Below are 24,101 nucleotides of genomic sequence, written 5' to 3' on the forward strand. Positions count from 1 at the left end.
GAATTGTAGCTCCCGTAATCCCCATATGTAGTGGGAGGGACCCAGTGGGGAGTAATTGAATCATGGGGGTGGGTTTTTCCCATGCTGTTCTAGTGATATTGAATAAGCCTCATTAGATCTCACGGTTTTATAAAGGGCAGTTCCCCTGCACACGCTGTCTTTCCTGCCACCATGTAAGATGTGACTTTGCGCCTCCTTCACCTTCTGCCATGATTGTGAGGCCTCCCCAGCCACGTGAGACTGTAAGTCCATTAAACCTCTTTTTCTTTATAAATTACCCAGTCTCTGGTATGTCCTTATAGCAGCATGAGAATGGACTAATACAATACATAAGTATATATTATATATAATATATACATATAAAATATTTTTATGTAGTATATAAATATTGTATAGTATAATATAAATGTCATATACTATGTAATATATATTATTATAATTACATAGCACTGTAATATGTTATATATATAATTTATTAGAAGGTCATTTGGGTCAGCTCCACACTGCTTTGTGACCATCTCACATCAATGCCTCATGCCACCGTTGCCAGGTGTTGGTGGCAGAATTCTAAGATGACTTTCACTGACCCTCACCCTTGTGTAATCCCCTTCCCTTAAGTGTGGGAGGAACCTGTGACTATGACGAGATACCAGGCCCATGGAAAAAGGGATTTTACCATTGTAATCATGATGCATAATTAGTTGACATTAGGATAAGCAGATTAGTCTGGGTGCGCCTGGCCTAATCAGGTGAGCCCTTGCAGGAGACCATGCTCTTCCTGTAGAGAGAGAGTCAAAGAATGAGTGTGGTTTGGCATGAGGGAGATTCTCCAATGCTGGCTGTGAAGATGGATGGGGTCACATGGCAAGGAGTGTGGGTGGCCTCTGTGAGTTGTGAGCCAGCAAGAAAATGGGGACTTCAGTCCTACAACTGTAAGGAACTGAATTCTGTTGATAACTTGTATGAGCTTGGAAATGGATCCTTCCCCAGGCCCTCCAGATATGAATGCTGTTTAACCGACACCTTGATTTTAGTCTTGTTAGATCCCGAGAAGGGAACCCAGCCATGCCATGCTTGGGCTTCTGATCAACTGAACTGAGAGCTCATGAATGGGAAGAGCTCATTATGTTAGGCTGCTAAATTGGTGGTAATTTGTTACATGGCAATAGAAAAATAATATACCATGCATTTCCATGTACTTTTTCTGCACTATAGACTCATTGAGGTGCCATGGATGTCTTTTCTTTTCTTTTCTTTTCTCCTTTCCTTTCCTTTCCTTTCCTTTCTTTTCCTTTCCTTTCTCTTTCTCTCTCTCTCTCTCTCTCTCTTTCTTTCTTTCTTTCTCTCTCTCTCTTTTCTTTTCTTTGGTTTCCTTCTTCTTTCTTCTTTTTGTTCTCATCTGCTTTGCATTGTGCTTACACATAGCAGGTGCTGTAAATGTGAGCTAGAGAGGCTGTGTGTCCAATAAGGAGGACAGACTCTGGAGCCAGACTGCCTGGATTTAATCCTGGCACTGTGTCTTACCAGCTGTGGGACCCTGGGCAAATTACTTAACTGCCATGTATAAAATAGGAATGAGATAATCATGCTTGCTCATAAGGCTGGGGTGAGGATGAGATGTCTTTTGTGTGTAAAGTGCCTAGTACATAGTAAGAACTCAATAACATGTTAGTTATTACTACTGTGTGTTTCATAAATTAGCAAATAAATCTTAACTACTATGGGGAAAAAGCCCTATAAAAAAATTCCCAAATGTCTCTACCTGCTTAAGATAAGTTTATGGATTTTAAAAAGCTTTCCTGGACTACTTGCTATTAAATTACTAAGGTGTCTGTACTACAGGGATGTCCTCTGGCACCATGGAGAATTGGGCCCGATCCTAAATTGTCCCATTCCGTATGATTTCTATTTGAATTCCTTTGGGGAGAGAATCTGTATCTTTGAATGAAACTTTCAAAAGTTCCTGTTCACATATTAGAATATCAGTATCTGCAGGAAAAATTGATTTATTCTTTGCTGTTGTTAGATGTTCCCTTCTGGGCATGACCATGTACTGCGTTTAGCAGCAGTTGCTTCTAGTTTCCCCACATGTACTGTGGGTTGAAAAACCCACAGTGATCAACCAAGTATATATGTCATGGTCTATTTGCCCCAGCAGGGCCACTTGCCACCCTGTCCTACCCTGCTCTCTGGCTGCAAAGCTGAACTTTAGGGGCTGCATCAACTGGCTCCCTAGCTCACACTGCCTTTCAGCTGGGCAAGCTGGCAAGAAATAAGAGGGAAGAGAGGATGCTGGGATATATGTTTTCTAGACTCACTTTTTCTGGGGTTGCCTTGGCTGGTCGTTTCCTCCATGGTCATCATTCCTCTTCAGGTAGCGTTTTTTCACAGAGCTCTTCCTTGTTCCTCATTCTGGGAACAACACCCTCCTCTTTCCCTTCAGACCTCAGGATGGTAACAGCTCCTTCGAATTTTCTACACCGAACCCCTCTCTAAATAGTGCCTTTACTGAACTGCCTTTGAATTATCCCAGTCTAAATGAGCCATCTGATTTCTGATAGGCCCTTCACTGTTACACCGAGATCGTCAGATTTTTAAGAAGAGTTCAGAGTCCATAGGTTCTGACTGTAGCTCTTTCATTAGCAAAGTGCTTGAGTTTGACCACATCTATATGGGCTGTTCAAAGGACCATTTCTCTTGCTTTTCACTGGGTTTTCAGGTATACTCTAGATGATGGAAGTTGGCAGAGAAGTGACCTGTGTATAAATGAGATATTTCAGGATGTTTTGCCATCAGGACATCTCACTCCACTGCATCTTATTTTGAAGCAAGCTCAGGTCTGAATCCATTGAAACGGGAGCTGACAAACTGAAGATGTGACTCTTCAGGCAAGACAATTTTTAAAGGTTGTTTGTACACGTCTTTAGATAAACCGAATTGTCTCTTGAATTCCATTTCCTGCAGATTATTTTGGGAAATTCTCAAAATGGATAGTGCATTCAGTTCTGATATGGAACACTTCTGTTTTGCATATTGACATGCATTTTAACAATAAAAAGGTCAGTGATGGGAACAGCACTACTTGTTGGTATGACAGTCGACATTTACCTGAGCATTTTTGATACACTGCAGTTTAAGATAATTTAGTAGGATAATTGTCATGATTGATTTTTATTTTCTTTCTGGACCCACAGTTCACCCTGTTACTGTTGGGCTGGATAACTTTCAGAAGCTTAAATTTCCTTTTGGTGGAAATTCATTTATTAAGTTCTGGGTGGATGACAAACTTTGATTAAAATCATGAACTCTTTTATGATCCGTTGGTGAAAGCTGGTGAACCCAATTGCTGTTGACTTATTCTTTGACCAACATCTGTTCACCGCATGACATGAGAATGGCAGAAAATGAATGGTTGGGATTTTTCTGTGCATAATATTCTTTCTTATAAATCACACATCTTCTGAGGACTCTGGTGGGAACCTGGGGAGAAAGGTGGCATTCAAACACGTTGTCATCACAGTCGTAACAGTCACATATGTAGCTTTACATAGTAATTCTTTGTCCACCAATGGTAAGATCATACTTTTGGGAAAGAAGAAGAAAAGACAAGTTATATTTAGAATAGTTTACAACTTTCACTGATGAGACAAAAGGGAGGCACTTGAGGAGAAATGCATGACACTTAGATCAACAGAAAGGAAGAGATGCCCAGAGAGGGCCAGAAAAATATCAGATAAAAGAAAATCCCAGTTCAATTTGAGAAACATTTATTGACCAACTGCTATGTGCCAAATACTCTGTCTGGTATTATTTCTCACAGAATCAAACAAGATGGATGTCACTTTTGACATCAGCCTGCTTGCATCTCCCAGGAAAAAGGGGACAAAAAACTATCTGGGTTAAGTATTTGCTGATTTTCCAGCCGTATATCCATTCCTGTCTCCGATTTTCCTCGATATACTTCTTCCTTGTTCCCAGGCTTTGAGTTACAGAGAGTGCTGACCCTGTGTGTGTTCCCAACCCCACGTGTGGACATGGGACCCGGCTGAGCCAATTAGCACAGCAGTAGGTTCAGCTAGCCACCTGACCCCAAGTATTGCTGTAATATTCAATCATACACTTGGCAAAAACCAGGAGAAAAGTTCTTATCTGCTGTACTTGCACTTGATAGGGACCCTAAGTATAAGAGTATGTAAACCCACAATTTCTGGGAGTTACCACATAGAGAAATCTTACTGAACATGAAGCTGAGCACAGTGCAAAGTGGAATTTAGAGACTGACAGATATCAAGCCCTTTGATTGCTATTTGAGCTCCTGGATCCAGCTATGCCTGAGCTACATTTACCTCCTTGGTATGTCCAATACGTTCTCCTCTTTAACTTAAACCTGTTTGTTTGACTTTTTCTCATATCCTTTTCAAAGACCAACATATTTAATTCTTATTATGCTAGTTGTTATGGGTTGAATTTTGTCCCCCAAAAAGATATGCTGAAGTCCTGACACCCAATAACTTAGAACGTAAATTTATTTGGAAGTAGGATAGTTGTAGATATAATTAGTGAAGGTGAGGTAGCTAATTAAGGTAGGCCCTTAATGCCACATGACTGGTGTTCTTATAAGAAGAAAGACCCAGGGATAAGATGACCACGTGAAGTGGAGGCAGAGACTGAAGTTATGTTGCCACAAGCCAAGGAACCCCTGGAGCTACCAAAAGCTACAAGAGGTAAGGAAGGATCCTCCCCTAGAGCCTTCAGAGGAGGCATTACCTGGATGACAACTCAGTTTGGGGCTTTTCGCCTCCAGAGCTGTGAGGCAATGTTTCTATTTGTTTTGTTTTGTTTGTTTGTTTGTTTAGAAGGAGTTTCGCTCTTGTTGCCCAGACTGGAGTGCAATGGCGCGATCTTGGCTTACTGCAACCTCCACCTCCCAGGTTCAATCGATTCTCCTGTCTCCTGAGTAGCTGGGATTACAGGCACCTGCTACCATGCCTGTCTACTTTTTGTATTTTTAGTAGAGACGGGGTTTCACCATGTTGGCCAGGCTGGTCTTGAACTCTCAACCTCAGGTGATCCGCCCACCTGGGCCTCCTAAAGGGTTGGGATTACACGCATGAGTCACTGCGCCCAGCTGTTTCTGTGGTTTTAAGCCACCCAGTTTGTGGTCCTTTGCAATAGTAGCCCTAAGAAATTAACACATCAGGGCCGGACACGGTGGCTCATGCCTGTAATCCCAGCACTTTGAGAGGCCGAGGCGGGTGGATCACGAGGTCAGAAGATTGAGGCCATCCTGGCTAACACGGTGAAATCCCGTCTCTACTAAAAATACAAAAAATTAGCCAGGCGTGGTGGTGGGCACCTGTAGTCCCAGCTACTCAGGAGGCTGAGGCAGGAGAATGGCGTGCTGGGAGGCGGAGCTTGCAGTGAGCAGAGATGGCACCTCTGCACTCCAGCCTGGGCGACAGAGCGAGACTCTGTCTCAAAAAAAAAAAAAAAGAAAGAAAAAGAAAGAAATGAACACATCAGCAGGGCACGGTGGCTCATGCCTGTAATCCCAGCACTTTGGGAGGCTGAGGCAGGCAGATTATGAGGTCAGGAGTTCAAGACCAGTCTGGCCAACATAGTGAAACCCTGTCTCTACTAAAAATACAAAAAAAATTAGCTGGGTGTGGTGCTCTGTGCCTGTAATCCCAGCTACTTGGGAGGCAGAGGTTGCAGTGAGCCGAGATCATGCCATTGCGCTCCAGCCCGGGCGACGGTGGGAGACTCTGTCTCAAAAAAAAAAAAAAAAACCACACATCGATAAAAATAAAAAGTGATCTGCCATGATGAAGGTATTATGGGAGTTTAGGCAAGAACATGACACAACCTGATGGGAAGATGAAAAATATTTCAGAAAAAGTTTTCAAAAGGAAAATGGCTCTTGCACGGGTACTTGGACGACATATAAACATTAAACGGATGAAAAGGGAGAGAGGAGTGTCTTGAGCAAAGGGGCTTGTGGATATGGAAATGTGTTTGGTGACCTGTGAGGAGGGTGCTGTTTCTCCAGCATGAATGGCTGTGGAGGTTCCCCAAGGTATGACACAGGATGGGCAAGTGTGGATGGAGTCATAAGGCACTTTACCCTTCACCCATGGAATTTACATTTGAACAGGAGGGCAATGGGGCCCTGTCATAAGGACAATGGGGCTGTTTCCACCCGGAGTCCTAGCAGGCGGTTCATGGTGGGCATTTTAAAACAAATTTGGAATTTTTGGGTCTAAGAATTTGGACACCCTATCATACAGTGGAGTTTCTCGATCTTGGCAGTATTGACATTTGAGGCTAAGTCATCATCTGTTGTTGAGGGCTGTTCTGGGCATTATGGGGTGTTTAGCAGCATCGCTGGCTTCTACCCACTAGACGCCAGTCACCCTCTCATCTCAGTGTGACAACTGAAAACGTCTCCAGACATTGGCAAATGTCCCCTGGGAGCCACAATTACCTCCAGTGGAGAACCTCTATACTAGATATGAAAGAGATTAGACTCATTCCGCAATCAACAGCTACTGCCAGCCCGTTGGGCACCAGGCACTGTTTTAGGCACTGAGAATAATAAGTGAGCATGAAAGACAAGGCCCTGTCTTCAAAGGATTCAGATTTTCCAGCAGGAATGGCTTCATGTCACATATCCACAGTCTATGGCTGGGCCAGCTGGGTCCCAGATGGCTGTCCAAGCTCTGTGGGAGAGAACAGCCAGAAGACAGAGGTTTCTGCAGTCATGACACCTATGTTGCTGTTGAAGATTGTAGTATTGACGCTAGGGGCTTCCATATATTTATCTCCACCTCTTCCTTAGTAGCAAACCTTCATTTTGAACTGGACACAACCCCTGGCATAAAAGTCTGCATTTCCTTGCCTCTTTTGCATTTCTTTGGAACATATACATTATGACCAAATCTAGCTAAAGAGACAGAAGAGACAGTGCTATGAGGACTTCAGAGAAGGCTCTTTAAGCAGATGAAGATAGTGACACTTTCCACTCCTTTCTCTTTCTGCTGCCTGGAATGTGTATTTGATGCCTGGAGTGCTAGCTGCCACCCTGGAGAATTCAGTGCATGGTAGACAGAATAATGGCCTCCCAAAGACTTGCGTGTCCTGATTCTCAAAACCTGTGAGTACCTCACCTTAGATGGCAAAAGGAACATTACAGATGTGATTAAGTCAAGGATCTTGAGAGGGGTGATTATCCAGGTGGGCCCACTGTCATCAGAAGTGTTCTTAGATGAAGGAAGCAAGTGGGTCAAAGACTTTGGAAGCAGAGGTTGGAGTGATGCGCTTTGAAGATAGAGGGACAGGCCATGAGTCAAGGAGTGTGGGCAGCCCATAGGAGCTGGAAAAGGCGAGGAATTGGTTTTCTCCTCGAGCCCTGACAAGGACCACAGTCTTGCTAGACATCTTTTTCTTAGCACTGTAAGACTCATTTTGGATTGTGACTTTCAGCATGGTACAATACTAAATGTATGTTGCTTTAAGCCACTAAATTCGTGATCATTTGTTACAACAGCAATGGGACATGAGTGCAAAGTGATCTTGAGAAGGGACTCTTGTGCTGGGCTGGGGAAGTGGAAAGCCAAGGATGTATGTTCCCTGATGACACCACTGGGCAACCATGCTGGCCTTAGATTTGTTACTTTTGGACTGCTTTTATGCATGAAAGAAATATGCTTCTATCTTATTTAAAACAGTCTTGTATTTGGTTTAGTGTTGTGTGCCAGCAGTCTGTGTTTCCATAGCTTTTAAATTTGTCTATTTGACATCCATTAATCACAAGGCCAAATTAATGACCAAAGTTGTTTCCATTTCTTCTGTGTTCCGTATTTCATACTCTGAGCCCTCTCCTGTAGCTTACTCTCACACACCAGCCCAATAGGTCTCCTACCCTAAATCAACCTGGGGCCAGGTACCAGCCCTGCAACTAGGAACAGCTTTAAGTCCCAGAGCCCACTAGAATTATTTAAACTAGACAGTTCTAAGCTGTTCACCTGTCCTGCCTCAACTTTCCTGCAGAAAACCTGATGAAGGCTGTGCTAGGTGCCTTCCTTCAGATAAAGTTGTGGTCAGGGATCTTTTTATGTGGGTGACCTTTAAGTTGAAACCTCAGTGATGGAGAGAAGCCATTAGGAATAAGGGTGTGGCCAGTTCAAGTGCTTTTAGGCAGGAGGAATAGCTGGGCAAAGGTGTTGAGGTGGGTGGGAGCTTTGTAAATTAGGAGGCCAGGTGGTTGGAACATCAGGAGAGATGGAGAAAGATGAGGTCATATGGTGCCAGATCAAGTAAAGGAATTTGGCCTTTCTTCCAGGTGCTGTGGGAAGCCACTGGAGGGTTTTAAGCGGAAGACATTGGCTCCAATGTGCATTTTAAAGAGATCACTCTAATATTGCTATCTTGAGCATGGGAAAAGCTGACCCACCATATGGCATGGTCCAATTCTGTCATGCCAACTTTCATTAGTCCCTCCTGGGGCCTTAAAAATTATATTATAGCTGACTCCTAACATTCATGTGAATTATGATCCCGGACACCAAAGTGAGGCTGCTTTTCTTTGTGCGTGTGGTTTCTACATCAGATACGGTCTTTCTGTGAGACAGATAAATATAAGTACTTGAAAGTATTTTATGGATCAATGAAATATTAATGGACCTGGAGGTGCTTTAAGTTTATTTATAAAGCTGGGTCATCTATAGGTCAAATACCATCATAGCAAATGCAATTGTAATGAATATCTTTGATAAATTTGGTTTTTAAGTCTCAACCCATGTCCTGCTTATTTCAAAATTATGAGCTGTAGGCCTGCAATTTCTTACATGCAATTCTGAAATCCAAAAAAAAAAAAAACAACAAAAAAAAACCCCACCTGAAGACCAAAGCTGGTTATTTTAAATTTGTTTTATGATTCATTTGATGGCCAAAATTGAACTAAGAGATATGGGATATCCCCACACAGCAAGATGAATAAAGACTATATATATGTGTGTATATATATATACACACATGCATATAGTGACTTTAGAGGCTAGGTTGCACTGCAGAAATATTGGGTTTGATTGTAGGGATCTGCCTCAGTTTCCTTTGAGATTATGATTTAATATATCTGAACCTATTAACCTAAAATCTAAGTAAAACTTGAATTTTGAAATATATTTGGCCTGAAAATTCCAGATGGGGGATTATAGACCTCCACAACTGTATGTGATCATTTCTTCAGAATCTGCAAAACAGGCATTTGAAACATAATTGATCATATTAGAAGGTAGGTGGAGCCATTTAAAAGACTGTGAATAAATTACAAAAATTGTAGTAAGTGTACATTTGTCTGTCCCATTAATTTAACAAAACATTTTGTTTGTGGGTGGGGATGGGGAATCCTGTAAACTCTGTGAGGTCAAGGATGAGGACGATTTTATCACCGTATCCCTAATACACAACAGAGCCTGAAGCACTAACTACTCATAAATATGTGCAGAATGTAATGATTAACTCGGCTGAGGAACCTGGGGATCAGATGATGCGTGACTCGTCCAAGTGCTGGGGTTGGTGGACTGGAACTCAGGTCTTCTGACACCTTTTTTGTTTTTTCTCCTTATGCTGTCATTGCTGTGCTAAAATGGAAAAAACAATTGAAGGCCTGTCTGAGGTAATCAAAGACATTGGAACACAAAGGAGGAAGAGGAAGGCAAGTGGCCTTTGTTGCCATCAGACAAAGCTAACCAGTCTGTATGAATAGCCAAGGGCCCTGTTTCTAGATAAAAGAAAACTCTCTAATGAGTTCGAATCCAAGAGCATCGCTGGCAGTGAGAGATTGTAAAAGCGAAATATTCACTTTGAAAAATGAAACCTATTAAATTCAGGGCATTGTAATTTCCCATTGTGAGACTGTGGTACCAGCGATTAAATTCTATTGTGTGTCTACAGCCCTTGTTACCAACGATGTTTAGTATTATTAACTGAGATTCTAAGAATATCAGCTCTCCATAGCTGGAGTGCTGTTCAGTTCCTCATGTGAAACAATTTGCATAGATCTCAGATTCACCCTTGATATGCCTCTTTCCCTCCTTATTCCCTATGTGCCATTTAGAAGCCAGTCCTGTAGACTCCATCTCCAAATATATCCTGTGTATGTTCATTTCTTTGCCCACATGGTTCACATCTGGGCAACTCTGGCAGCTTCTATTCTTTAAAAAATATAACTTCAAGCTTTATTTTAGATTCATGTGCAGGGGTACACGTGCAGTTTTGTTGCATGGGTTTGTTACATGGTTGTGGATATTCACATCAGCTTTACTAGATAGTGCTAAGCTGATCTCCAAAGTAGTTCTACCAATTTACACTCCTCCTGGCAGTATATCATAATTTTCCTGTGTTACATAAGAATTTTCCTCTGTTACATCCTTGCCTATTGATAGTATTTACACTTTTAAAAATTATTGCTCATGTGTAGGATATAAAATGGTTTTTCATTTCAATTTTGCATTTCTCCAATTACAATAAAATTAAGCCATCTTTTAAAATAATTTCAACTTTTATTTTAGATTCAGGGAGTACATGGACTAGTTTGTTATGTGGGTATATTGCATGACGCTGAGGTTTGGGGTACCATTGATTCCATCACCCAGATACTGAGCATAGTACCTGATTTTTAATTTTTCAGCTCTTGCCCCCATCTCTCCCTCACACCTCTAGTAGTTCCTGGTGTCTATTGTTGCCATCGTCGTGTTCGTAAGTACCCAGGGTTTAGTTCCCACTTACAAGTAAGAACATGCAATATTTGTTTTTCTGTCCCTGCATTAATTCATGCAGGATAATGGCCTCCACTTGCTTCCATGTTGCTGCAAAAAAATGATTTTGTTCTTTTTTATGGCTGCATAGTATGGTCTATATGTACCGCCTTTTCTTTATTCAATCCACCATTGATGGGCACCTGGGTTGATTCTATGTCTTTGTTTTTGTGAATAGTGCTGTGATAAACATCTGACTTTTGGGTAGAATGATTTACTTTTTTAAAAAATATATAGACCCTAGCAGCTTCTGAACTGATCTATTTTCTATCTGTTCTCTATATGGCGGGCAAACTGCTTTCTAAAAAGATGGAAATTGTCCTAAGTTGTGTTCCTCAGAAGCAGATCTTGAAAGAAGGATCTGTGTGGAAGTAATTTATTAGGAAGTACCTACTGAAAATACCAGAATGGAAATGAGGAAATAAAGCCAGGAGAAGAAGGAGGCCAAGCGAGTATGCAGTATCTACAAGTTCTAGGGAAGGTAACTTGGGTTCTAGCCCTCTATCCCACGGGGAACTTCCGAGTGTAAGCCATCATCAAATTGTCCCAATTAGGAGTAAGGGATATTTATATTTCTTGCACCTGCCGGTCATTTGTAAGAGCTGCAGCCAGAGGTCATCAGTTTCCACATAACCCAGGCTCTGAGTGTGCAGGAAGAAGACTATTCTCATAATAGCCCCAGAAAATAAGCACAATGATCACTTTCATTCCTTTCATTCGACTGACAAGGAAATCACATTTTTGCAGTAACAGAGATGCAGGAGTGGTAGAGACAGAATGTGACCCCCGGATGTTTTAGAATCTGTATTCTTAACCATGGCTTCAGATTATGATACAGTTATCTCACAATCACTAAGGGTGGGCAGCCACAGAAGTGCCAGAGAACATATACAAAATGACTGGCTTATGATCTTCTAAAGTGTCGGGTTATGAAAGTCAAGGAAAGACCAAGGTAGTGTTCCAGATTGAAGAGGATAGAAGCAAGCAGTTGATTTTGAACTTGCTCCTTTGACTACAAAGGACAATTCTAGGACAATCAGAGAAACATGAGTGGGACAATAGGAATATATCCTGTGATTCATGTTAGTTTCCTGATTTTGATGGTTGCTTGTGTAAAAGAATGTCCTTATTTATAGAAAATACACACTAAGGTGTTCAGACATCAGGTTAGCAACTTACTCTTACAGTGCGGGGGGGAAATGTTTATTTTTCTATACCTGAAACTTTTCTGCAATTTTAAGATGACTTCAGAATTTAAAAAAATATTTAAAAATCCTCAAGCAACACTTATGGAAATATAATTATCTTAATTATAACTCTTAGCTTTGAGTTTCAAAATAGAGATGTAGTAAGAAGATAGTTTTATAAGCCTTGTATGAGTTGTATAAGCCAGTTCAAGAAAGTACTATTATTCTGAGTATTCTCCAAACTGGGTTTTTACATCCCACAATCAAGGCTGGGTAGGCAGACCACAGAAGGAAACTTAGAGTGGCAAAGGTGAGGTTGTGTATTAAAATAAATTTCTGATCACATAAAAAGGGAAAAGTTTTTTTATATACTGAAAAAGAGTATGTTGATAAATAGCTTTTTTTCTTCTCTTTTATTATACTTTAAGTTCTAGGGTACATGTGCACAAGGTGCAGGAAAAGTTTTTAGAGGCCAGAAGGAGGAGCCCAGAAATGTGGCAAGGAGAGAGGAGGCAGGAAATCCTCAGAGGAGTATCCTAGTGATTCTAGGTTTCAGGTCATCTTGAATTTAACTCTGGAACACAATTTTTAGTCTGAAGACTGAGGCAAACGAGGCCTCATAGAGAAGCATCATGTTAGTTACAAGGACACCTCTTACATAGTTTCAAATAAGAGAGTGATGGCCGGGCACGGTGGCTCACGCCTGTAATCCCAGCACTTTGGGAGGCTGAGGTGGGTGGATCATGAGGTCAGGACATCGAGACCATCCTGGCTAACACAGTGAAACCCCGTCTCTACTGAAAACACAAAAAATTAGCTGGGTGTGGTGGCTCATGCCTGTAGTCCCAGCTACTCGGGAGGCTGAGGTAGGAAAAAGGAGAGTAACATTGGCTGGCCTGGGCAGCATCACAGGACCGCACATACCCCGACGTGGTGTGGAAACAAGCAGCCATTTGTACTCATGGGGATATGGAAATGTTGTATGAACTCTTTGCCTGGAAGAAGACTGGGTTCAGGTAGAGGAAGTTTAGGACTTGGACTTCATGCCCAGAAGCAATGGTGAGATCCAGGTTCATTAACACCAGAGGCCAACACAGAACCCAAAGGACTGGTGGGTCTCAATTGCATCTTGGTGAACACCAACCTTGAATGCCCATTGAGCAAGGAGGCCACACTTTGTAACAGTAATTGCAGTAAGTGTGGAGGGCAATGCCGGAAGACCATGAACAGAAGGAACCGTCATGAAAGGGGAGCTCACAGGCCAGAAGTACCTTCCTGGCACCATGAGGAATCGACCTTTCCCTGATACCCAGGTGCATTATGGGAAGTAGACAAGAACCCTGAAATTAGGGAGAAACTCTGAAAGGTTGAAAAATTACTCCAAAGAAAATTTAGCAAGATGAGTACTAATGCCCTTAATGGATAAATGAAGAGATTTTGGCTGTCTGTGTGAATCAAGCTTGAGAACAAAGGGATTTATGCTAGAGAAAATGATTCAGCTCTCCCCCTCCCTTTTCTTTTATACGCTGCAGTCAGAGTTATAAATGTTAACCTTTTTTTAAAATGAATTATTGATATGTGTTATAACATGGGTGATACCTGAAAACATTGTGCTAAGTGAAAAAAGTCACAAAAGACCCCATATTTTATTATTTCATTTATTTGTTTGTTATTAATTTTTTTATTTCCATAGGTTACTGGGGAACGCGTGGTGTTTGGTTATATGAGTAAGTCCTTTAGTGGTGATTTGTGAGATTATGGTGCACACATCACCTGAGCAGTATATGCTGCACTCAATTTGTGGTCTTTTATCCCTTACCTCCTTCCCACCCTTTCCCCCTGAGTCTCCAAAGTCCATTGTGCTATTCTTATGCCTTTGCATCTTTATAGCTTAGCTGCTACTTATGAGTGAGAATATACGATGTTTGGTTTTCCATTCCTGAGTTATTTCACTTAGAATAATAGTCTTCAATCTCATCCAGGTCTCTGCACATGCCATTAATTAATTCCTTTTTATGGCTGAGTAGTATTCTATCGTATATGTATACACCACAGTTTCTTTATCCACTCGTTGATTGATGGGCATTTGGATTGGTTCCACATTTTTGCAATTGTGAATTGTGCTGCTATAAACATGCATGTGCAAGTATCTTTTTCGTGTAATGACTTCTTTTCCGCTGGGTAGATACCCACTAGTGGGATTGTTGGATCAAATGGTAGTTCTACTTTTCGTTCTTTAAGGAATCTCATATTAACTAGAAATGATGAAGATGATAAAAGTTACTAAGTGGCATGAGGGTGAGGTTAAGGACACCCTTTGATGACATGTTCAGAGAAGGTTCTTCCAGGAGAACTGAGACCTAGCCAAAGAGAAGAAACCAGTGATGAATAAAGTTGGGAGAAAAATGTGCCAGGAAGAAGAAACAGCCCAGGCAAAGGCCTTGAAATATTACTGAGTTTGGCATGTTCTGAGTCACGAAAGAACAGTGGGGCTGGAGCTCAGGAAGTTAGGAATAGAGTGACCAAGGATGAGGAAGGAGAGTGGACAAGGACAGGTTATATAGGGCCTGGCAGGTAATGATATGGAGGTCTGGATTTTATACTAAGGGCAATGACACCATGAAAGAGTTTTAAGGACTTGATTTGTGTTTCTGAGTGATTGTAATGCCCTGTTCAATAGAAAATAGGAAGAAAGAGACCAGGAAAGAGGCTACTGCAGTGCATAACCCGAGATGGAGTTCAGTAAATGGATTCAGAATATAATTTGGAGTTAAAATTGCCACAACTTGCTGATGGATTGGCTATGAGAAAGAGGATTGACTATGAGAAGAGAAAGTAATGGTAATTCCTAAGGTTTTGGTTTGAATAAATCAGTGGTTGGAGTTGGGGGTGATAGAGCCTTTGACTAAAATGGAAAGACTGGGACAGAAAAGTCTTGGGTGAGGTGGGAGTTGCTAACTCCTTTGCTAATGCATGGCTACTGTCTGATCTCTCAGTACTAAAGAATCTGGATCTGCCAAACAGTAAGCTCTCCTTCACACATCAAGGGTGATGACAATGCTTGCAATATAGTTGATATAAAACTATGTTCAAGTCTGTGTGTTTCCTCTATTAGATTTTTACTTAGTTGATAATGTATTAATGACACTGTTTACATTTGCATTTGGATGCCTTGCTATAATTAAAATAACTCTTGAATTTATCAACTGAGCCCTAAATTAAAGACCCATGAAAGGCTCTACATGATGGAATAAATTTTCATATTCAGTTGTCTTAAATATGGACAACCATATACGTTTTTCTGACACATGTAATGTTTGACATCAGTCAAAAAGAGTACAACAGAAATATTCCATGTTTAAAGCAGAGCTGGGGGAAAAGAAGGCTAAAACATTCCATATTGCATAAAAGAAAGAGTTAGATTGTCACCAAAGTGAAAGGAAATCAATGGGACGACTTTGGAGACCCATTTCAATCTGTTGACATTGTTTTCTTGTAGTAATTTTCTCAAAATGTTAACAGTATTGAGTTTGCCTATTGATTCTATTATTTTTGACCTTGCATTAGTGTGGGCTAATCTTACATGCCATAAAAATGTTTTTTCACAGCTGAAATTTTTGCATGACTCTGGAGGAAACCTCCAATCCGGTCAGACGCCCTGCTCAGGATTTCGATGAGTGTATAGGCAGCAATAATGAGCTATGTTGACTTCCAATACACTTTCATGTTATTTACATTTTATTAAATGGTTTAAGCAGGGTCATCATATAAATGATCAACATATTGACTAAAACACTCAAGCCTTGAAGAATTGAAGGCTGCAGACAGCCAACCAGATTGGTCAGCTTGAATTTGAGTCAATAGCATAAATATATATTTGGCTACAGAGTCAAAGCCAACTTTATATTCATTATTCTGAAAACCCTGCTAAATAAACAGCTCCAAAATGTCCCACTGGAAGATGCCCATTCTACTGACTCAGTAACCCTGTCTAGCTATGTCCTCTCCAGAACCAAATAATCCAAGCTGAGTGAATTCAGCAAAATTGGGGGCAGTTGATGAAGACTAAGTGAATGGAAACCCAAAAACTCTTGAATGATTTTCCTGGGAAACAAATAGATTTATTGTTGGCTCTATGTAGAAGAAATTTGGCAGCTATATTTTCAAGGATTTATGAAATCCAGTCACAACACACCATTAGCATCCTATTTCCCAACCTAACACTCCCTTATATCTCCATGGTAGGTCAAATCACTGTACACCACACTACCCACCCCACCCCTTGCCTTTGAGGCCGTAGTTACTCAGTCTGCAAGCAAAGAAATTTCAGAGTTTACTGGCACAATGCTAATGGGTTTGCCCACAAATACTTAGAAGAGTATTGCTAGAGGAGTTAATTTGCCTCTTAATGATTTAATTATATGCTACAGCTTTGCTGTACAAGAATAACAATGTTCCTCGCTTTCTTGCTGCTGGGCCTGCTGATTTTGGAGACTTTTGGAAAAGAATGGAATTTACTCTCCTTCAGTGAGAGGGGAATTGAGTTACTGGGAAAGAGAGAAGCATTTATCCCATGCCACAAATAACTATGCCCGTTCATCTATAACGGAAAGAGGGGGATATGTCAGGATGACAGTGATAAGCATTATAAAATGCACTATGATTTTTATTTGCATTGTCTTGATTGATCCCATGAAGTAATATTGGTTCTAATTTTCCTATAAGGTTGAGTGAGGTCACTTGGATTGCTTAACACAGAGATAGAAAGTGGATGAGCTAAGGGTCCAATAGAGGTCTTTTGACTCCAAAACTCAACTTCTGTTTTTCCCTGAGCCTACCTTTCCGTGGCTTAAAAGACTTGAGTTCCCTGGGCCCTCTGAATGGGAATGATTGTGATTTTAGGATCAGGGTGGCTCTGTAGACCACACTGTGTACTTCATTTTGTACTGCAGGTTGGGTTCTTTGGAGGCAAAATTGGGAGTTTAAGGTATTTATTGGGATTAACACCTATAAAAAGAAGAGGAGAAAGCAAGATTGGGCAGAGGCAGATGTTGAACTGACATGAAACTCTGATCCCTGCCAACCCTTTAGGGAGCTCTGGGGCTGGTATTGCCCATCAGAGTGTCCTGCCTTGGACAGAAATGACTGGGCCTTTATGCCCCTGCCGTGCTCTATCACTATGGGAGCTGCTCTGAAAGCATGACGTGGGTTCAGTTGGCACTTTCCAGCTGTGGCAGTCCCTGAATTCAAGAACAGATAGCAAGGGGGGATATAGTCTGCTCACCCACACCCCTCAGCTAGATGGTAAGGCCTTTCCTGAAGGGAGGTCTGAGCTGAGCAGCTCATCTCTCTGTCTACAGCCCACTGTTTCCAGGTATCTATAGGAACACTAATCACTCAAGAGGGACACAGAAGGGAGAGTGAAAAGATTACAGGGTGCAGAACCAGGATGTCTGAGTCTGTATTCCAAATCAACCTCTTCCCAGCTAGGGCTTTATGGTAAGATACTTGAACTTTGAGATCAATCCAACCTGTAAACTGGAGATAATGGAACAATTTTATTGATATATGATGAGGACTAGGAATAATTTCTTTAAAGTAATTTCAGTCAATAAGGGCTGTTTTTATGAACCTCTGAAGAAAGAGGTCATATACTGGGTTACTCATCAGTCTTCCTAACACCCACCTGTTTATGCATCTACCCCTGGTTATAAGCATTTTCTTTCTGCTCAGTGCATACCAAAGCACCATGAGAATCCATGCAGCTACAGCTGGATTTTCTTCTAGGCTCATCCCTGTAAGATCTTATCCCAGGGGGCTGGGAATGAAGGAGGGCCCTCCCCTGAACTTGGAGTCCTATACATGGTTGAATCACCAATGTAAGAGTCTCCCCCAGGAACTCAATGCAGAGGCTAGTTCACCTAACCAAGGTTTCCCTTCTTTGCTCTGGTCTGCAAAGGAAGCCAAGCTCAAAGGCCACTGGATAGAGCTTGGGGCCAGTGGTGTCTGTGTGCACTGCCTGGCACTCTCAGGATTCAGGTGAGGGCAGAAGGAGACCCAGGAATATTTACGGAGTGCTTATTACTTGCTGATCACGGAGTCATGCCTTTGCATGCATTTCTCATTTCATCTTCACAACAATCTTTTCATGAAGGTATTAGCCCTGGCTGCATTTTAGTGAGAAGCAGAGGCTTACAAAAGATGAGGGAACTTCCCAAGCCCCAAAGCTAGTGAGTGTTGGAGCTCAGAATTGGGCTAGGGCAGTCTGACACACGGCTCTGAGTGTGAGACAGATGGGGAATGTGAAGAGAGTTTAGCACATTCACTTCACAGGAGACTGTGAGGCTTTCCAGTCACAGTGTTGGTCTCAGTGCAGTAGAACATGGGTCTCTTTTCCTCATTTTCTTTAGTAAGGGTAGATTCATCTCCAACTCTCATTTTTCTATTAATTCTATTACTCCTAGATTTAATTGCATTTTCCTGCAAATTAGATTCCTCAACAACTGTACTGTAGTTGCACACGTTTCATATACATATGAGAAATAAAGTTTATGATGATTATGGAATCTTAGATGGAAGACTTCACTAGCCATCGGCAGCAATTATTCCCCATTCATTGGGCTTTTCCCTCTGATGACTGTCAGTTTTTATATCTTCCCTGTTTTCTTGCCTGATATCTAGCAGAATAATTAATTAGCTTTCCTCAGATGATGTTTATTAGTTAAATTGACTTAAGTTTCACGTAAGGTAATCACTGAGTGTAACATTCTAAAGTCAGGCTCTCCTGTGTTAAAAAAAATCCCAGCTTTGCTATTTATGAGCTAATGGCATCAATTTTTTAAAGCTTTGCCTCTCAGACTCTCCATCTGTAAAATGGACATACTGTTACTTATCTTGTGGAGTTTTTAGGTGAGATAAATTTAAATGCCTTATACAGAGTGCTACAGTTTGAATGTTTGTCTCCTCTGAAACTATTGTTGGAACTTAATCTCCAATGTGGCAGTACTGAGAGGTTGGGTCCTTTGAGAGGTGATTGCGTCATGAGGGCTCTGACTTTATGAATGAATTAATCCATTCATAGATTAATGGATAATGGGTTAACATAGGAGTGGGACTGGTGGTTTTATAAGAACAGCGAGAGACACCTGAGCTAACACATTCAGCCCCTTCCCATGCTATGCCCTGGGCCATTTCAGGACTCTGTAGTCCCCATCAGCAAGAAGACTGTCACTAGCTGCACACCCCTGACCTTGGATTTCTCAACCTCCGTAACTGTGAACAATAAATTTCTTCATAAATTACTCAGTTTCATGTACTCTGTTTATAGGCAATAGAACACAGACTAAGACACATAGTAAGTGCTCAACAAATTCTTAGTAATAATATCACCCGGTTTTCCATGAAAGATAAAGGAACAGATGTGAGATTATATTTTTATTTCACAGCAGGATGGGTACTTGTTGTTATTTGTATGTCTGATTTTCCTTTTTTTTCTTCAGGTCAAGAGGAACAGCATCGATTGCTAATATGCTGTCTGCTTTCAACCCCCAAAGGATTATTTTCAGAATGAAATGATCTGTGGTCTTTAAGGGGTGGGGATGGGAGGAGCTGAAGAATTCTTGATCCTTCGAAGAGGTCCCAGTGGACTTGATTTCTCAGTGGAAACAAAGGGATTTCCTTCCTCAGTGGGAAAGAGACACCAAGTGATAAACCGAGCACCCTCTTGAAGATTTCCCGGTATATTTGTCCCTAGAGGAGTGCGCCTCCGGGAGATTTATTGTTGGAAGCTTTTAGCCTCAAGCATAATTTTTAAAAGTGTGTATTTCCCTAGAAACAGAGTAGCTCCACTTAAAAGTCACAGGTGCCCCCAAGCTCTGCTCGGAAGATTACCTCAAGTTTCATTTAAAGCCTGGAGGCAAATTATTTAGTTCATCACTCTGAAAATGGATTTTTTTCCCTTCTACTTCCCGTTTCCGTACCTGCCATCTTGTGGAAAGGGATGTGCTTCCCAAGAGATGAGAAATGGACAGGAGTGAAGCCTGAGTCCAAGCACTGTGATTTTTTATCTCCCACAAATGTGCAGGAATATTTAGCCAGGGAGATCATCTTCCTGGAGAAATTGGTCCATCCTACTCCTGGAGTGCTGTGTTAGTTGTAGTTGCTCCGGTGCCAGCTCGAAGACCAGGGTCAGAGTACAGTCGCTTACATGGGAGGTTAAGCCACAAAACACTGGCAGAAGAAGGGGAAAATAAGACAAGGATGCGAAGGCAATCAGGAAAGGGCATGTCATCAAGCAAGGCACTGTTCTGGGCAATTGGAGCTTACACCTGCTAGGGAAGCCTCAGATAGTGGGGAACACGTGCCTCACAGTGACGCTCGTGAGGGCCGGGGGAACTGGGGTATTAATACACCACTTCCATCTGTTATTGATTGTTGTCTGCTTACTGGCGGTATCGATTCCCTGGCACTTCAGGTCAGAGAAAGCCTTCGATCATAGAGAACATCAAGCCATGGGGCCTGGAGTGCCAAGGGCTGAGTGGATGTGGGCAACGGCCAATGACAATGGCTACCATCAGTGGATTGAATCTTTGGCATCTCATTTCTTCTAAGTCTCCTTAATCTCTGTGCTTGGTGCTGAGGTGAAGCAAACAATAAAGATCCAGTGTTGTCCTTAGGATGCTCACACTTCAGTGAGTGAGTTGAGGAAGCTAAACAGGTAAGCAATTTTTAGCCTGTGAGGTTAGTAGTCTACGGAGATATATTTAACAATATGTGCATCATTTGTGATATGCATGTTATTTGTCAGGCTGTACTCTAAGCATTTACCTTGACTAACTTATTTGATGCCCACAAGAACCCTCTAAAGTGGGTGTATTTGTTATCTCTTTTAGAGATAAGGAAGTGGAGGTATGGAAACATTAAGGTGTTCTACTAATCTGTAGTGAAGCCAGGATTTGAATACAGGCTATCTACTTCCAGAGCCCTGTTCTTATCCACTAGGCTATAGGTCAGGCTTTCTCAACCTTTATTACTATTGCCATTCTGTGCTGAATAATTCTTTGTTATGGGGGCTGTCCTGGGCATCATAGGATGCTTGGCAGCATCCCCTCTACCACTAGAAGCCAGTAGTACCAGCCTCCCCACCTCCTGTTCTGACAACCAAAAATGTCTCCAGACATTGCCAAATGCCCACTGGGGCACAAAAAGCCCCAATTGAGAACCACTGCTGCCTATTATAAAGCAATCAGTTTTTCCTAGGGAAGTGTTATAGAAGGCAGATGGAAATTTCTTTTCTTTTTGTTTAATCTTCCTTCTCATAAACATAAGGAGAATAGTAGTATTTCAGAGCTGATCATATCTCTAAATCAAGAGCCAAGTATCTCCCAGGGTGGAGAAAATGGAAGTAGAAATCAAGTTATTGAAAAATCAAGGTAAGTTTGTGTGTGTGTGTGTGTGTGTGTGTGTGTGCATCTGCCTTATAAACTGGGCATGCTTGCCCACTGTGCTCTGCTACCAGCCCTTCAAACAGGCTGTTTCCATGGTCATTTTTTAAATGTTGTCTTGCAACTTGACAAACTGAGAAATTAGCAAAAAGACCGTTAAAGGAGAATAGACAGTGTGTTCACACAGGATTGTTTGTTTTATTATTTTTCATTTTCCTTGGGCAATTTTATTTGTGATTTTTTTGGAGTTTTGTTTTGAACTCTCTTTATCCAGGTAAATACATCCTTCTTCCTTCTGTCTCAAGCTGGGGGTTTCCAAGCTTTATCTTCTGAATCCTTCCAACCCTATTTTATCCATGTGGCTTCTTGGAGCTAGTCAAGTCTACGAACTGATCCTTGAGATTTTGGGGTGTTCTGTGTGAGGACAGTAGCCCTAACTTTGGCATTAAAGCGTCCTTGTTTGTCTCCTTTCTTTCTTCTTCCAGGATACTCTTTAAAAATTCAGTCTTCTCCAAATTTGGCTTTGTTACTAATCTATGTGATCAGAGAAGCATTAGTTTAGTGTTGGAAGCCTGAATAATTCACTGTTTCAGTTGGTCATGGAAGTAAAATCCCAGAGGTTTAAGCATTCTTTGTAACATAGCATTTCCATGTGCCTGTGGATAATTTATTAAGCAGTGCTTTGTGAACCTGCTTGCTTCTCTATGACCAATGCTTTTGATGATCGCTGCTCATGCTCAAATACATAGTCACCCTAATGACTTAAATTCCTTTTGCATGGTATTTGTGGGAGGTGAAAAGCCACCATGGTCAAGATCGTTGACTCTGGGGTTAGATGAGACTGGGTTTGAATCCTGGCTTCACTACTATCAGCTGTGTGAGACTAAGCAAGTGTGACAGGCAGAGTAATGGCTCCCTGAAGATGCTAGTGTCTCAGTCCTTGAAATCTGTGAATATGTTGCCTTATCTGGCAAAAGGAACTTTGCAGATATGATTATGTTAAGAATCTTGAAGTGGGAGATTATCCTGAATCATCTGAGTGGAACAAATGTCATCCCAAAAAGGAGGTCAGAATCAGAGAGGTTAGAAACTGCTAGACTGTTGACTTTGAAAATGGAAAAAGAGATGACAAGCCAAAGAATATAAGAAGCTTTTAAATGCTGGAAAAAGTAAGAAAATGGACTCTCCTCTAGATCTAGAGCCCCCACCCTGCTGACACCTTGAGTTTAGCCCAGTGTGACCCAGTTTGACTGTTGACCTCCAGAACTGTAAGATTATGAATTTGTGTTGTTTTAAAGCCACAACATGTGTGCTAACTTGTTATAGCAACAATAGGAAATTAATACAGCAAAGTGATGCAATCTCTCCTAATCATTGTTTGGTCATGTACAAAGTGGAATAATAACAATATTTACCCCTTCAAGCTATTGTAAGGTGTAGAAGAGAGAGGCACTTGGCACCGGGCCCACCATAAAGTATGTATTTAAAGGTAACTGGATTAGTCATGGGTATTTTATTTTGCCATACCTTAGCAGTTCCATCATCCTTCCTATTATTAAGTTTCAAAAATACTTATCTGTGATGGCTAATTTTATGTATCAATTTGGCAAGGCTATGATGCCCAATGATTTGGTCAAACAGTGGTCTAGATGTTACTGTGAAGGTATTTGTGAATGTGATTAGCATTCAAAGCAATTGCCTTTAAGTATAGCCAATTGCTCTCTTCATAATGTGGATGGTACTTATTCTGTTCATTGAAGAGCAAAGACTGAGGTTTCCAGATGAAGACACCATTATGTCTCAAGACTGGAACATGGAAACCCTGCCTGAGTTTTCTACCTGCTGGCCTACCCTGCAGATTCAGATACTAGACTGCAACATCAACTCGTACTTGAATTTCCAGTCTGCCTGTCTGCCCTACAGATTTTGGACTTGCCCGTCCCCACAATTGCATGAGCAAATTTTAAAAAATCTTATTTCTCTCTCTCCCCATCTCATTGGTCTTTTTTTTTTCCCTCTGGTGTACCCTGATTAATACACCATCCAAACTAAATGTAACATACCAAAACATTTAAGAGCATGAAAAAAGAAGAGGTTGGAATGACAAGCACATAACATTAAAACTTTCTATTTTGTTAAGAACCTCCCATTTCCTTGTTGACATTTAACCTGAAGACTACGCCTCAGGTTTTTTCTTTCAGCTTTAACTCAAGAACGTATCATTGGGATTATGCTAATAACACAATTGCTTAAGACAAAATAGTATCCCAGAAAAAAAAAAAAAAAAAAAACTGGGATGGTCCTGTGATGTCTTTTATAACGGAGTTTGACTTTGGACTTAAAGCAAGAGTTTATATTCAGCAAAGATGATTGGTATTGCCTTACTAGTTTATATGTTGCTCCTTCTCTAGTTTCCTCTGAAGATCTCCTACCTCATCCTGGTCACCTAAGGTCCTACACTAAGACTCCTTATGGATCAAGCAGCTGCAGAATACAGAATAAAGAGTAAAGAAAAAAGGCTGCACAAGGGAATGTCTGTTCTGATTGGTTAGTGCCATGCCAGTGATATGTAGGTTGCTGATTGTTTTAATATCACTCCTGCCTAAAAGTAATAGTTAAGGAACCAAATGCAATAAAGGATTGCTCAACTATCC

The 24,101-nt window shown here is 41.3% G+C and overlaps 1 long non-coding RNA gene across 1 annotated transcript in view; it reads left to right on the top strand.

The window, feature by feature from the left end:
• The window catches only part of LOC117068298, a 31,761-nt gene extending 8,358 nt beyond the window's left edge, over window positions 1-23,403 (top strand). Inside the window, exon 3 of the long non-coding RNA XR_004431059.1 lies at window positions 19,504-23,403. This is a non-coding gene — a long non-coding RNA (uncharacterized LOC117068298). The remainder of the gene's footprint in view (window positions 1-19,503) is intronic.
• Window positions 23,404-24,101: the final 698 nt, after the last annotated feature.

The sequence above is a fragment of the Trachypithecus francoisi genome, unplaced genomic scaffold (genome assembly GCF_009764315.1).
Source record: "Trachypithecus francoisi isolate TF-2019V2 unplaced genomic scaffold, Tfra_2.0 Lachesis_group21, whole genome shotgun sequence".
NCBI classification, from domain to species: Eukaryota; Metazoa; Chordata; class Mammalia; order Primates; family Cercopithecidae; genus Trachypithecus; species Trachypithecus francoisi.